General features: G+C 43.8%; 1 protein-coding gene across 1 annotated transcript in view; it reads left to right on the top strand.

Moving 5' to 3' along the window:
- The first annotated feature begins 504 nt into the window (after window positions 1-504).
- The window catches only part of dennd2da (DENN/MADD domain containing 2Da), a 48,485-nt gene continuing 34,484 nt past the window's right edge, over window positions 505-14,505 (top strand). Inside the window, exon 1 of the mRNA XM_066644885.1 lies at window positions 505-759. The gene's annotated coding sequence lies outside the window, so the exon portion shown is untranslated. The remainder of the gene's footprint in view (window positions 760-14,505) is intronic.

Here is a 14,505-nt window from a genome sequence, read left to right as displayed (position 1 = left end):
TATTTCACCTCCGTCTCCACTTTTCTGGAGCGAGCCTCAGGCGTCAGACTCTGTGTTCATATTCACTCTCAAACTGTGTTCATATTCACAGAGTACAGTCTGTTGTTTGAGATTTAAATAAAGCTTCAGGAGAATAAACACAGTCCTGAATTTACTGCAGTTTACAGTGTCCCACTGTAACAGCCGTTACACTGACCCCTAGTGGCCTGGATGTGTCAGAGACACTGTACTGCTGCAGATTAATGACAGGGCCATGTACCCCTCGACTCCTCAGCCGCACTTTACTGATAATGATCACAGCTATAAGCCTGTGCGGTGTTTTGGAGATAAACGGCTGACTGAACTTTTAAAGGTGTGTGTGAGGTGGATGTGGCGGGTGTGGTGTTTCACAAACATTAAAATGAAGAGGAAATGAGCTTTCAAAGTTTCAAAGTTCTCCTCACTTCTGCTGCAGAACGAGTACTTCCTCAAACAGACGACAGCGAAAAGAGAACCAGCCCTCACTCGCTCACAGGACAAAGACAAACAGACGACACGCAGAGTCTCAGCACACTGGGACCCACAGAGTGAACCAGAGAGAGACACACACAAACACACACACACACACACACACACACAGGGGGGAAGACAGACACACACAGAGAGAGAGGGAGAGAGAGACAGAAACAGAAAGAGGGCAGCAGTAATGGGACGTACACCTGCTGCAGAGGAATAACCTTCACAGAAGACAGAAGGTCACTTTAAGGACTTTATTCTGAGGTCAGTCTCTCTTTCACTTCATTTAAAACTGCACTCATTAAAAATCCCTCCTCAGTAATTGCTCTGAGGTGTTTACTCTCACTTTTTGAAGTTTGTGAATCTTTGTGAGATGTTTTAGCATCTCCTGCATATTTCTTTAATATAATTTTGCCACATTTCTGTATGTTTCCCCATGATTTACTGAGTAGTTCCTGCTGGGCACTGAGTGGTTGGAATAGTGTGAATGCGGTAATAGTGTAGAGTAGCAGTTTGTGTGGTGTTAAGGTGTGTGTGTGTGTGTGGACAGTGAATTCCTCAGTAGGTATGATACAGGCTGTAGTTGGTGTTGCTATTTTGGTGTTGCCGGGTTTAACCTGTTTAGATTTGAACTGGGAAACAGCAGCAGTCACTCTGTATCTGATTTCTTCTGCTAATGCTAATGACGTCTATCACCAGTGTGGGACTGTGTTTCTTTTGGAACCCTGGGACACGTGAACACTAAGGCAGTGTGAAAGTGAGTCTGAGCCGAGGCCTCAGTCACCGTTTAACTCCTGTGTTCATAAAGGTCAGAGTTATTAAAGTTAAATCAGTTCAGTATTAAAGTCCTTCACACACAGCCCAAACCACTATAAACCAGCCGTGGTGTGTGTGTGTGTGTGTGTGTGTGTGTGTGAAACAGAGAGAGAGAAAGAGAGAGTGTGAAATGTGAAAATCAGTTATCTTCAGTTGAGGAACCAGTTTGAGGAGTTTTGACATTCAGTTACTAAACACTTACTCAACACACAACATAACAGGCTTAAACACACAACACACTGTACACCACACACTGTACGCAACACTATACACCACACAATGTACACAACACTGTACACCACACACTGTACGCAACACTATACACCACACAATGTACACAACACTGTACACCACACACTGTACGCAACACTATACACCACACAATGTACACACCACTGTACACCACACACTGTACGCAACACTATACACCACACAATGTACACCACACTGTACACCACACAATGTACACACCACTGTACACCACACAATGTACACAACACTGTACACCACACACTGTACACAACACTGTACACCACACAGTGTACACAACACTGTACACCACACAATGTACACAACACTGTACACCACACACTGTACGCAACACTGTACACCACACAATGTACACACCACTGTACACCACACAATGTACACAACACTGTACACCACACAATGTACACAACACTGTACACCACACAGTGTACACAACACTGTACACCACACAATGTACACAACACTGTACACCACACACTGTACGCAACACTATACACCACACAATGTACACACCACTGTACACCACACAATGTACACCACACACTGTACACAACACTGTACACCACACAGTGTACACAACACTGTACACCACACAATGTACACAACACTGTACACCACACACTGTACGCAACACTATACACCACACAATGTACACAACACTGTACACCACACACTGTACGCAACACTATACACCACACAATGTACACAACACTGTACACAACACTGTACACCACACACTGTACGCAACACTATACACCACACAATGTACACACCACTGTACACCACACAATGTACACACCACTGTACACCACACACTGTACACAACACTGTACACCACACAGTGTACACAACACTGTACACCACACAGTGTACACAACACTGTACACCACACACTGTACACCACACAATGTACACAACACTGTACACCACACAATGTACACAACACTGTACACCACACAATGTACACACCACTGTACACCACACAGTGTACACAACACTGTACACCACACAATGTACACAACACTGTACACCACACAATGTACACAACACTGTACACCACACACTGTACGCAACACTGTACACCAGACACTCTACACCACACACTGTACGCCACACAATATACACAACACTGTACACCACACACTGTACACAACACTGTACACTAGACACTGTACACAACACATTGTACGCAACACACTGTACGCAACACTATACACCACACAATGTACACAACACTGTACACCACACAATGTACACAACACTGTACACCACACACTGTACACCACACAATGTACACAACACTGTACACCACACAATGTACACAACACTGTACACCACACACTGTACGCAACACTGTACACCAGACACTGTACACCACACACTGTACACAACACATTGTACGCAACACACTGTACGCAACACTATACACCACACAATGTACACAACACTGTACACCACACAATGTACACAACACTGTACACCACACAGTGTACACAACACTGTACACCACACAATGTACACATCACTGTACACCACACACTCTACACCACACACTGTACGCAACACTGTACACCACACACTGTACACCACACAATGTACACAACACTGTACACCACACAATGTACACAACACTGTACACAACACTGTACACCACACACTGTACACCAGACACTGTACACCACACACTCTACACAATACTGTACAGCACACACTGTACGCCACACACTGTACACAACACTGTACGCCAAACACAGTACACAAAACTGTACACCAAACACATTACACAACACTGTACACCACACATTGTACACAACACTGTACACCACACACTATACACACCACACTGTACACAACATTGTACACCACACTGTACAACACACTCTAATCCACACACTGTACACAACACATTGTACTCAACATTGTACACCGCACTGTACACCACACTGTACACCACACTGTACACAATACACTGAATTACAGAACCCTGTAAAAATGTGTATGAAACAGCAGTGCAAAACACAACCCTGCAAAACTCTGTATAACAAAATACTGTACAAAAACACACAAGAGGGCATCACACTGTACACTATAAAACACAGTGCTGTAAAACAAAATGATATAATACAACACTGTATCAACACTTTGTAAAACACTGTATACTACAACACTGTAAAACGCAACACTGTAGATTGCTCTGTAAGACATTGTATAACACAACCCTGTAAAACACTATATAACAAAACACTATACAAAACATAAGACAACACTACACACTGCACACAACACACTCTACACACTGTACACAATACTGTACGCCACACACTGTACACAACACCCTGTACGCAAAACACTATACACCACACACTGTACACAAAACTGTATGCCACACGCTGTACACAACTCTGTACACAACACACTCTACACAACACTCTATTACACAACCCTGTAAAAATTTGTATGAAATAGAAGTGCAATACACAACCCTGCAAAACACTGTATAACAAAATACTGTACAAAAACACACCAGAGGGCATCACACTGTACACTATAAAACACAGTGCTGTAAAACAAAATGATATAATAAAACACTGTATCAACACTTTCTAAAACACTGTATACTACAACACTGTAAATTGCTCTGTAAGACATTGTATGACCCAACCCTGTAAAACCCTGTAAAACACTATATAACACAGCCCTGTAAAAAACTATATAACAAAACACTGTACAAAACATAAGACAACACTACACACTGCACACAACACACTCTACACACTGTACACAACACTGTACGCCACACACTGTACACTGCACACTGTAAAACACAACACTGTATAAGACAACCCTGTAAAACACTGTATAACCCAACCCTGTAAAACAATATAACACAACACTGTACAAAACATAACACCACACACTGTACACTATAAAACACAGTGCTGTAAAACAAAATGATATAATACAACACTGTATCAACACTTTATAAAACACTGTATAATACAACACTGTAAATTGCTCTGTAAGACACTATAAAACACCACACACTGTAAAACACAACACTGTATAACTCAACCCTGTAAAACACTATATAACACAACACTGTACAAAACACTACACACTGCACAATGTAAAACTCAACACTGTAGAACAACACATTACAAAACACCACACACTTTACACTGTAAATATGACACTGTATAACACAACCTTGTAAAACCTTGTATAACACTGCAAAACACTGTATAACACAACACAGTAAAAAACAACACTGTAAAACGCAGTATACCACAACACAGTATAAAAAAAACACTGTAAAACAACAGAGTATATCTCAACTGTAAAACACAACATTGTACAACACCACACTGCATAACACAACATTATATAATAGCATTGTCAAATACTCTGAAAAAACAATATAACACACCACGTAGTATAAACATACTATAACACTATATAACACAACTCTGTGTAACAAAACTTTGTAAACCACTGTATAACACAACACTGATTATCACAACACGGTATAAGACAACATTGCATTGGCTTCTATAACACACTACACAATAAAACACTGTGTTGTACAGTGCTTTACAATATGGTTCTGCACAGTGTAACAGTGTGTGATGTGTAGTGTACAGTGTTTTAGTGTCTGTTGTGCAGTGTGTTACAGTGTGTTGTGTAATGTGTTACAGTGTGTGCTGGGTTGTGTGTTACAGTGTGTGTTATAGTGTGTGTTGTACAGTGTGTTACAATGTGTGTTGTGCTGTGTGTTACTGTGTGTTGTGTAGTGTGTTACAGTGTGTTGTCCAGTCTGTTACAGTGTGTGTTGTGCTGTGTGTTAGTGTGTTGTCCAGTCTGTTACAGTGTGTGTTGTGCTGTGTGTTAATGTGTTGTCCAGTCTGTTACAGTGTGTGTTGTGTGTTAGTGTGTTGTCCAGTCTGTTACAGTGTGTGTTGTGCTGTGTGTTAATGTGTTGTCCAGTCTGTTACAGTGTGTGTTGTGCTGTGTGTTAGTGTGTTGTCCAGTCTGTTACTGTGTGTGTTGTGCTGTGTGTTAGTGTGTTGTCCAGTCTGTTACAGTGTGTGTTGTGCTGTGTGTTAGTGTGTTGTCCAGTCTGTTACTGTGTGTGTTGTGCTGTGTGTTAGTGTGTTGTCCAGTCTGTTACAGTGTGTGTTGTGCTGTGTGTTAGTGTGTTGTCCAGTCTGTTACAGTGTGTGTTGTGCTGTGTGTTAGTGTGTTGTCCAGTCTGTTACTGTGTGTGTTGTGTAGTGTGTTACAGTGTGTTGTCCAGTCTGTTACAGTGTGTGTTGTGCTGTGTGTTAGTGTGTTGTCCAGTCTGTTACAGTGTGTGTTGTGCTGTGTGTTAGTGTGTTGTCCAGTCTGTTACTGTGTGTTGTGTGTTAGTGTGTTGTCCAGTCTGTTACAGTGTGTGTTGTGTGTTAGTGTGTTGTCCAGTCTGTTACAGTGTGTGTTGTGTTGTGTGTTAGTGTGTTGTCCAGTCTGTTACAGTGTGTGTTGTGCTGTGTGTTAGTGTGTTGTCCAGTCTGTTACTGTGTGTGTTGTGCTGTGTGTTAGTGTGTTGTCCAGTCTGTTACTGTGTGTGTTGTGCTGTGTGTTAGTGTGTTGTCCAGTCTGTTACTGTGTGTGTTGTGCTGTGTGTTAGTGTGTTGTCCAGTCTGTTACAGTGTGTGTTGTGCTGTGTGTTAGTGTGTTGTCCAGTCTGTTACAGTGTGTGTTGTGCTGTGTGTTAGTGTGTTGTCCAGTCTGTTACTGTGTGTGTTGTGCTGTGTGTTAGTGTGTTGTCCAGTCTGTTACTGTGTGTTGTGTGTTAGTGTGTTGTCCAGTCTGTTACAGTGTGTGTTGTGTGTTAGTGTGTTGTCCAGTCTGTTACAGTGTGTGCTGTGCTGTGTGTTAGTGTGTTGTCCAGTCTGTTACAGTGTGTGTAGTGCTGTGTGTTAGTGTGTTGTCCAGTCTGTTACTGTGTGTGTTGTGTGTTAGTGTGTTGTCCAGTCTGTTACTGTGTGTGTTGTGCTGTGTGTTAGTGTGTTGTCCAGTCTGTTACAGTGTGTGTTGTGTGTTAGTGTGTTGTCCAGTCTGTTACAGTGTGTGTTGTGATGTGTGTTAGTGTGTTGTCCAGTCTGTTACAGTGTGTGTTGTGCTGTGTGTTAGTGTGTTGGCCAGTCTGTTACTGTGTGTGTTGTGCTGTGTGTTAGTGTGTTGTCCAGTCTGTTACAGTGTGTGTTGTGTGTTAGTGTGTTGTCCAGTCTGTTACAGTGTGTGTTGTGCTGTGTGTTAGTGTGTTATCCAGTCTGTTACAGTGTGTGTTGTGCTGTGTGTTAGTGTGTGGTCCAGTCTGTTACAGTGTGTGTTGGCCAGTCTGTTACTGTGTGTGTTGTGCTGTGTGTTAGTGTGTTATCCAGTCTGTTACAGTGTGTGTTGTGCTGTGTGTTAGTGTGTTGTCCAGTCTGTTACTGTGTGTGTTGTGCTGTGTGTTAGTGTGTTATCCAGTCTGTTACAGTGTGTGTTGTGCTGTGTGTTAGTGTGTGGTCCAGTCTGTTACAGTGTGTGTTGTCCAGTCTGTTACAGTGTGTGCTGTGCTGTGTGTTAGTGTGTTGTCCAGTCTGTTACAGTGTGTGTTGTGCTGTGTGTTAGTGTGTTGTCCAGTCTGTTACAGTGTGTGTTGTGCTGTGTGTTAGTGTGTTGTCCAGTCTGTTACAGTGTGTGCTGTGCTGTGTGTTAGTGTGTTGTCCAGTCTGTTACAGTGTGTGTTGTGCTGTGTGTTAGTGTGTTGTCCAGTCTGTTACAGTGTGTGTTGTGCTGTGTGTTAGTGTGTTGTCCAGTCTGTTACTGTGTGTGTTGTGTGTTAGTGTGTTGTCCAGTCTGTTACTGTGTGTGTTGTGCTGTGTGTTAGTGTGTTGTCCAGTCTGTTACAGTGTGTGTTGTGTGTTAGTGTGTTGTCCAGTCTGTTACTGTGTGTGTTGTGCTGTGTGTTAGTGTGTTGTCCAGTCTGTTACAGTGTGTGTTGTGTGTTAGTGTGTTGTCCAGTCTGTTACAGTGTGTGTAGTGCTGTGTGTTAGTGTGTTGTCCAGTCTGTTACTGTGTGTGTTGTGTGTTAGTGTGTTGTCCAGTCTGTTACTGTGTGTGTTGTGCTGTGTGTTAGTGTGTTGTCCAGTCTGTTACAGTGTGTGTTGTGTGTTAGTGTGTTGTCCAGTCTGTTACAGTGTGTGTTGTGATGTGTGTTAGTGTGTTGTCCAGTCTGTTACAGTGTGTGTTGTGCTGTGTGTTAGTGTGTTGGCCAGTCTGTTACTGTGTGTGTTGTGCTGTGTGTTAGTGTGTTGTCCAGTCTGTTACAGTGTGTGTTGTGTGTTAGTGTGTTGTCCAGTCTGTTACAGTGTGTGTTGTGCTGTGTGTTAGTGTGTTATCCAGTCTGTTACAGTGTGTGTTGTGCTGTGTGTTAGTGTGTTGTCCAGTCTGTTACTGTGTGTGTTGTGCTGTGTGTTAGTGTGTTATCCAGTCTGTTACAGTGTGTGTTGTGCTGTGTGTTAGTGTGTGGTCCAGTCTGTTACAGTGTGTGTTGGCCAGTCTGTTACTGTGTGTGTTGTGCTGTGTGTTAGTGTGTTATCCAGTCTGTTACAGTGTGTGTTGTGCTGTGTGTTAGTGTGTTGTCCAGTCTGTTACTGTGTGTGTTGTGCTGTGTGTTAGTGTGTTATCCAGTCTGTTACAGTGTGTGTTGTGCTGTGTGTTAGTGTGTGGTCCAGTCTGTTACAGTGTGTGTTGTCCAGTCTGTTACAGTGTGTGTTGTGCTGTGTGTTAGTGTGTTGTCCAGTCTGTTACAGTGTGTGCTGTGCTGTGTGTTAGTGTGTTGTCCAGTCTGTTACAGTGTGTGTTGTGCTGTGTGTTAGTGTGTTGTCCAGTCTGTTACAGTGTGTGTTGTGCTGTGTGTTAGTGTGTTGTCCAGTCTGTTACAGTGTGTGTTGTGCTGTGTGTTAGTGTGTTGTCCAGTCTGTTACAGTGTGTTGTGCTGTGTGTTAGTGTGTTGTCCAGTCTGTTACAGTGTGTGTTGTGCTGTGTGTTAGTGTGTTGTCCAGTCTGTTACAGTGTGTGCTGTGCTGTGTGTTAGTGTGTTGTCCAGTCTGTTACAGTGTGTGTTGTGCTGTGTGTTAGTGTGTTGTCCAGTCTGTTACAGTGTGTGTAGTGCTGTGTGTTAGTGTGTTATCCAGTCTGTTACAGTGTGTGTTGTGTGTTAGTGTGTTGTCCAGTCTGTTACAGTGTGTGTTGTGCTGTGTGTTAGTGTGTTGTCCAGTCTGTTACAGTGTGTGTTTTGCTGTGTGTTAGTGTGTTGTCCAGTCTGTTACAGTGTGTGTTGTGCTGCGTGTTAGTGTGTTGTCCAGTCTGTTACAGTGTGTGTTGTGCTGTGTGTTAGTGTGTTGTCCAGTCTGTTACAGTGTGTGTTGTGCTGTGTGTTAGTGTGTTGTCCAGTCTGTTACAGTGTGTGTTGTGCTGTGTGTTAGTGTGTGGTCCAGTCTGTTACAGTGTGTGTTGTCCAGTCTGTTACAGTGTGTGTTGTGCTGTGTGTTAGTGTGTTGTCCAGTCTGTTACAGTGTGTGTTGTGCTGTGTGTTAGTGTGTTGTCCAGTCTGTTACAGTGTGTGCTGTGCTGTGTGTTAGTGTGTTGTCCAGTCTGTTACAGTGTGTGTTGTGCTGTGTGTTAGTGTGTTGTCCAGTCTGTTACAGTGTGTGTTGTGCTGTGTGTTAGTGTGTGGTCCAGTCTGTTACAGTGTGTGTTGTCCAGTCTGTTACAGTGTGTGCTGTGCTGTGTGTTAGTGTGTTGTCCAGTCTGTTACAGTGTGTGTTGTGCTGTGTGTTAGTGTGTTGTCCAGTCTGTTACAGTGTGTGCTGTGCTGTGTGTTAGTGTGTTGTCCAGTCTGTTACAGTGTGTGCTGTGCTGTGTGTTAGTGTGTTGTCCAGTCTGTTACAGTGTGTGTAGTGCTGTGTGTTAGTGTGTTATCCAGTCTGTTACAGTGTGTGTTGTGTGTTAGTGTGTTGTCCAGTCTGTTACAGTGTGTGTTGTGCTGTGTGTTAGTGTGTTGTCCAGTCTGTTACAGTGTGTGTTGTGCTGTGTGTTAGTGTGTTGTCCAGTCTGTTACAGTGTGTGCTGTGCTGTGTGTTAGTGTGTTGTCCAGTCTGTTACAGTGTGTGTTGTGCTGTGTGTTAGTGTGTTGTCCAGTCTGTTACAGTGTGTGTTGTGCTGTGTGTTAGTGTGTTGTCCAGTCTGTTACAGTGTGTGCTGTGCTGTGTGTTAGTGTGTGGTCCAGTCTGTTACAGTGTGTGTAGTGCTGTGTGTTAGTGTGTTATCCAGTCTGTTACAGTGTGTGTTGTGTGTTAGTGTGTTGTCCAGTCTGTTACAGTGTGTGTTGTGCTGTGTGTTAGTGTGTTGTCCAGTCTGTTACAGTGTGTGTTGTGCTGTGTGTTAGTGTGTTGTCCAGTCTGTTACTGTGTGTGTTGTGCTGTGTGTTAGTGTGTTGTCCAGTCTGTTACTGTGTGTTGTGTGTTAGTGTGTTGTCCAGTCTGTTACAGTGTGTGTTGTGTGTTAGTGTGTTGTCCAGTCTGTTACAGTGTGTGTTGTGCTGTGTGTTAGTGTGTTGTCCAGTCTGTTACAGTGTGTGTTGTGCTGTGTGTTAGTGTGTTATCCAGTCTGTTACAGTGTGTGTTGTGCTGTGTGTTAGTGTGTTGTCCAGTCTGTTACTGTGTGTGTTGTGCTGTGTGTTAGTGTGTTATCCAGTCTGTTACAGTGTGTGTTGTGCTGTGTGTTAGTGTGTGGTCCAGTCTGTTACAGTGTGTGTTGTCCAGTCTGTTACAGTGTGTGTTGTGCTGTGTGTTAGTGTGTTGTCCAGTCTGTTACAGTGTGTGCTGTGCTGTGTGTTAGTGTGTTGTCCAGTCTGTTACAGTGTGTGTTGTGCTGTGTGTTAGTGTGTTGTCCAGTCTGTTACAGTGTGTGTTGTGCTGTGTGTTAGTGTGTTGTCCAGTCTGTTACAGTGTGTGTTGTGCTGTGTGTTAGTGTGTTGTCCAGTCTGTTACAGTGTGTGCTGTGCTGTGTGTTAGTGTGTTGTCCAGTCTGTTACAGTGTGTGTTGTGCTGTGTGTTAGTGTGTTGTCCAGTCTGTTACAGTGTGTGTAGTGCTGTGTGTTAGTGTGTTATCCAGTCTGTTACAGTGTGTGTTGTGTGTTAGTGTGTTGTCCAGTCTGTTACAGTGTGTGTTGTGCTGTGTGTTAGTGTGTTGTCCAGTCTGTTACAGTGTGTGTTTTGCTGTGTGTTAGTGTGTTGTCCAGTCTGTTACAGTGTGTGTTGTGCTGCGTGTTAGTGTGTTGTCCAGTCTGTTACAGTGTGTGTTGTGCTGTGTGTTAGTGTGTTGTCCAGTCTGTTACAGTGTGTGTTGTGCTGTGTGTTAGTGTGTTGTCCAGTCTGTTACAGTGTGTGTTGTGCTGTGTGTTAGTGTGTGGTCCAGTCTGTTACAGTGTGTGTTGTCCAGTCTGTTACAGTGTGTGTTGTGCTGTGTGTTAGTGTGTTGTCCAGTCTGTTACAGTGTGTGTTGTGCTGTGTGTTAGTGTGTTGTCCAGTCTGTTACAGTGTGTGTTGTGCTGTGTGTTAGTGTGTTGTCCAGTCTGTTACAGTGTGTGTTGTGCTGTGTGTTAGTGTGTTGTCCAGTCTGTTACAGTGTGTGTTGTGCTGTGTGTTAGTGTGTGGTCCAGTCTGTTACAGTGTGTGCTGTGCTGTGTGTTAGTGTGTTGTCCAGTCTGTTACAGTGTGTGTTGTGCTGTGTGTTAGTGTGTTGTCCAGTCTGTTACAGTGTGTGCTGTGCTGTGTGTTAGTGTGTTGTCCAGTCTGTTACAGTGTGTGTTGTGCTGTGTGTTAGTGTGTGGTCCAGTCTGTTACAGTGTGTGTTGTCCAGTCTGTTACAGTGTGTGTTGTGCTGTGTGTTAGTGTGTGGTCCAGTCTGTTACAGTGTGTGTTGTCCAGTCTGTTACAGTGTGTGTTGTGCTGTGTGTTAGTGTGTTGTCCAGTCTGTTACAGTGTGTGTTGTGCTGTGTGTTAGTGTGTTGTCCAGTCTGTTACAGTGTGTGCTGTGCTGTGTGTTAGTGTGTTGTCTAGTCTGTTACAGTGTGTGTTGTGCTGTGTGTTAGTGTGTTGTCCAGTCTGTTACAGTGTGTGTTGTGCTGTGTGTTAGTGTGTTGTCCAGTCTGTTACAGTGTGTGCTGTGCTGTGTGTTAGTGTGTTGTCCAGTCTGTTACAGTGTGTGTAGTGCTGTGTGTTAGTGTGTTATCCAGTCTGTTACAGTGTGTGTTGTGTGTTAGTGTGTTGTCCAGTCTGTTACAGTGTGTGTTGTGCTGTGTGTTAGTGTGTTGTCCAGTCTGTTACTGTGTGTGTTGTGCTGTGTGTTAGTGTGTTGTCCAGTCTGTTACTGTGTGTTGTGTGTTAGTGTGTTGTCCAGTCTGTTACAGTGTGTGTTGTGTGTTAGTGTGTTGTCCAGTCTGTTACAGTGTGTGTTGTGCTGTGTGTTAGTGTGTTGTCCAGTCTGTTACAGTGTGTGTTGTGCTGTGTGTTAGTGTGTTATCCAGTCTGTTACAGTGTGTGTTGTGCTGTGTGTTAGTGTGTTGTCCAGTCTGTTACTGTGTGTGTTGTGCTGTGTGTTAGTGTGTTATCCAGTCTGTTACAGTGTGTGTTGTGCTGTGTGTTAGTGTGTGGTCCAGTCTGTTACAGTGTGTGTTGTCCAGTCTGTTACAGTGTGTGTTGTGCTGTGTGTTAGTGTGTTGTCCAGTCTGTTACAGTGTGTGTTGTGCTGTGTGTTAGTGTGTTGTCCAGTCTGTTACAGTGTGTGTTGTGCTGTGTGTTAGTGTGTTGTCCAGTCTGTTACAGTGTGTGTTGTGCTGTGTGTTAGTGTGTTGTCCAGTCTGTTACAGTGTGTGTTGTGCTGTGTGTTAGTGTGTTGTCCAGTCTGTTACAGTGTGTGTTGTGCTGTGTGTTAGTGTGTTGTCCAGTCTGTTACAGTGTGTGCTGTGCTGTGTGTTAGTGTGTTGTCCAGTCTGTTACAGTGTGTGTTGTGCTGTGTGTTAGTGTGTTGTCCAGTCTGTTACAGTGTGTGCTGTGCTGTGTGTTAGTGTGTTGTCCAGTCTGTTACAGTGTGTGTTGTGCTGTGTGTTAGTGTGTTGTCCAGTCTGTTACAGTGTGTGTAGTGCTGTGTGTTAGTGTGTTATCCAGTCTGTTACAGTGTGTGTTGTGTGTTAGTGTGTTGTCCAGTCTGTTACAGTGTGTGTTGTGCTGTGTGTTAGTGTGTTGTCCAGTCTGTTACAGTGTGTGTTTTGCTGTGTGTTAGTGTGTTGTCCAGTCTGTTACAGTGTGTGTTGTGCTGTGTGTTAGTGTGTTGTCCAGTCTGTTACAGTGTGTGTTGTGCTGTGTGTTAGTGTGTTGTCCAGTCTGTTACAGTGTGTGTTGTGCTGTGTGTTAGTGTGTTGTCCAGTCTGTTACAGTGTGTGTTGTGCTGTGTGTTAGTGTGTTGTCCAGTCTGTTACAGTGTGTGCTGTGCTGTGTGTTAGTGTGTTGTCCAGTCTGTTACAGTGTGTGTAGTGCTGTGTGTTAGTGTGTTGTCCAGTCTGTTACTGTGTGTGTTGTGCTGTGTGTTAGTGTGTTGTCCAGTCTGTTACAGTGTGTGTTGTGTGTTAGTGTGTTGTCCAGTCTGTTACAGTGTGTGTTGTGCTGTGTGTTAGTGTGTTGTCCAGTCTGTTACTGTGTGTGTTGTGCTGTGTGTTAGTGTGTTGTCCAGTCTGTTACAGTGTGTGTTGTGATGTGTGTTAGTGTGTTGTCCAGTCTGTTACTGTGTGTGTTGTGCTGTGTGTTAGTGTGTTGTCCAGTCTGTTACAGTGTGTGTTGTGTGTTAGTGTGTTGTCCAGTCTGTTACAGTGTGTGTTGTGCTGTGTGTTAGTGTGTTGTCCAGTCTGTTACTGTGTGTGTTGTGTGTTAGTGTGTTGTCCAGTCTGTTACAGTGTGTGTTGTGCTGTGTGTTAGTGTGTTGTCCAGTCTGTTACTGTGTGTGTTGTGTGTTAGTGTGTTGTCCAGTCTGTTACTGTGTGTGTTGTGCTGTGTGTTAGTGTGTTGTCCAGTCTGTTACTGTGTGTGTTGTGCTGTGTGTTAGTGTGTTGTCCAGTCTGTTACAGTGTGTGTTGTGATGTGTGTTAGTGTGTTGTCCAGTCTGTTACAGTGTGTGTTGTGCTGTGTGTTAGTGTGTTGTCCAGTCTGTTACAGTGTGTGTTGTGCTGTGTGTTAGTGTGTTGTCCAGTCTGTTACAGTGTGTGTTGTGTGTTAGTGTGTTGTCCAGTCTGTTACAGTGTGTGTTGTGCTGTGTGTTAGTGTGTTGTCCAGTCTGTTACAGTGTGTGTTGTGCTGTGTTAGTGTGTTGTCCAGTCTGTTACAGTGTGTGTTGTGTGTTAGTGTGTTGTCCAGTCTGTTACAGTGTGTGTTGTGTGTTAGTGTGTTGTCCAGTCTGTTACTGTGTGTGTTGTGCTGTGTGTTAGTGTGTTGTCCAGTCTGTTACAGTGTGTGTTGTGCTGTGTGTTAGTGTGTTGTCCAGTCTGTTACAGTGTGTGTTGTGTGTTAGTGTGTTGTCCAGTCTGTTACAGTGTGTGTTGTGTGTTAGTGTGTTGTCCAGTCTGTTACAGTGTGTGTTGTGTGTTAGTGTGTTGTCCAGTCTGTTACAGTGTGTGTTGTGTGTTAGTGTGTTGTCCAGTCTGTTAATGTGTGTGTTGTGCTGTGTGTTAGTGTGTTGTCCAGTCTGTTACTGTGTGTGTTGTGCTGTGTGTTAGTGTGTTGTCCAGTCTGTTACAGTGTGTGCTGTGTGTTAGTGTGTTGTCCAGTCTGTTACTGTGTGTGT

The sequence above is a fragment of the Hoplias malabaricus genome, chromosome 14 (assembly GCF_029633855.1).
Source record: "Hoplias malabaricus isolate fHopMal1 chromosome 14, fHopMal1.hap1, whole genome shotgun sequence".
Classification (NCBI taxonomy): Eukaryota; Metazoa; Chordata; class Actinopteri; order Characiformes; family Erythrinidae; genus Hoplias; species Hoplias malabaricus.
This window is presented reverse-complemented; position numbering and strand designations above follow the sequence as displayed.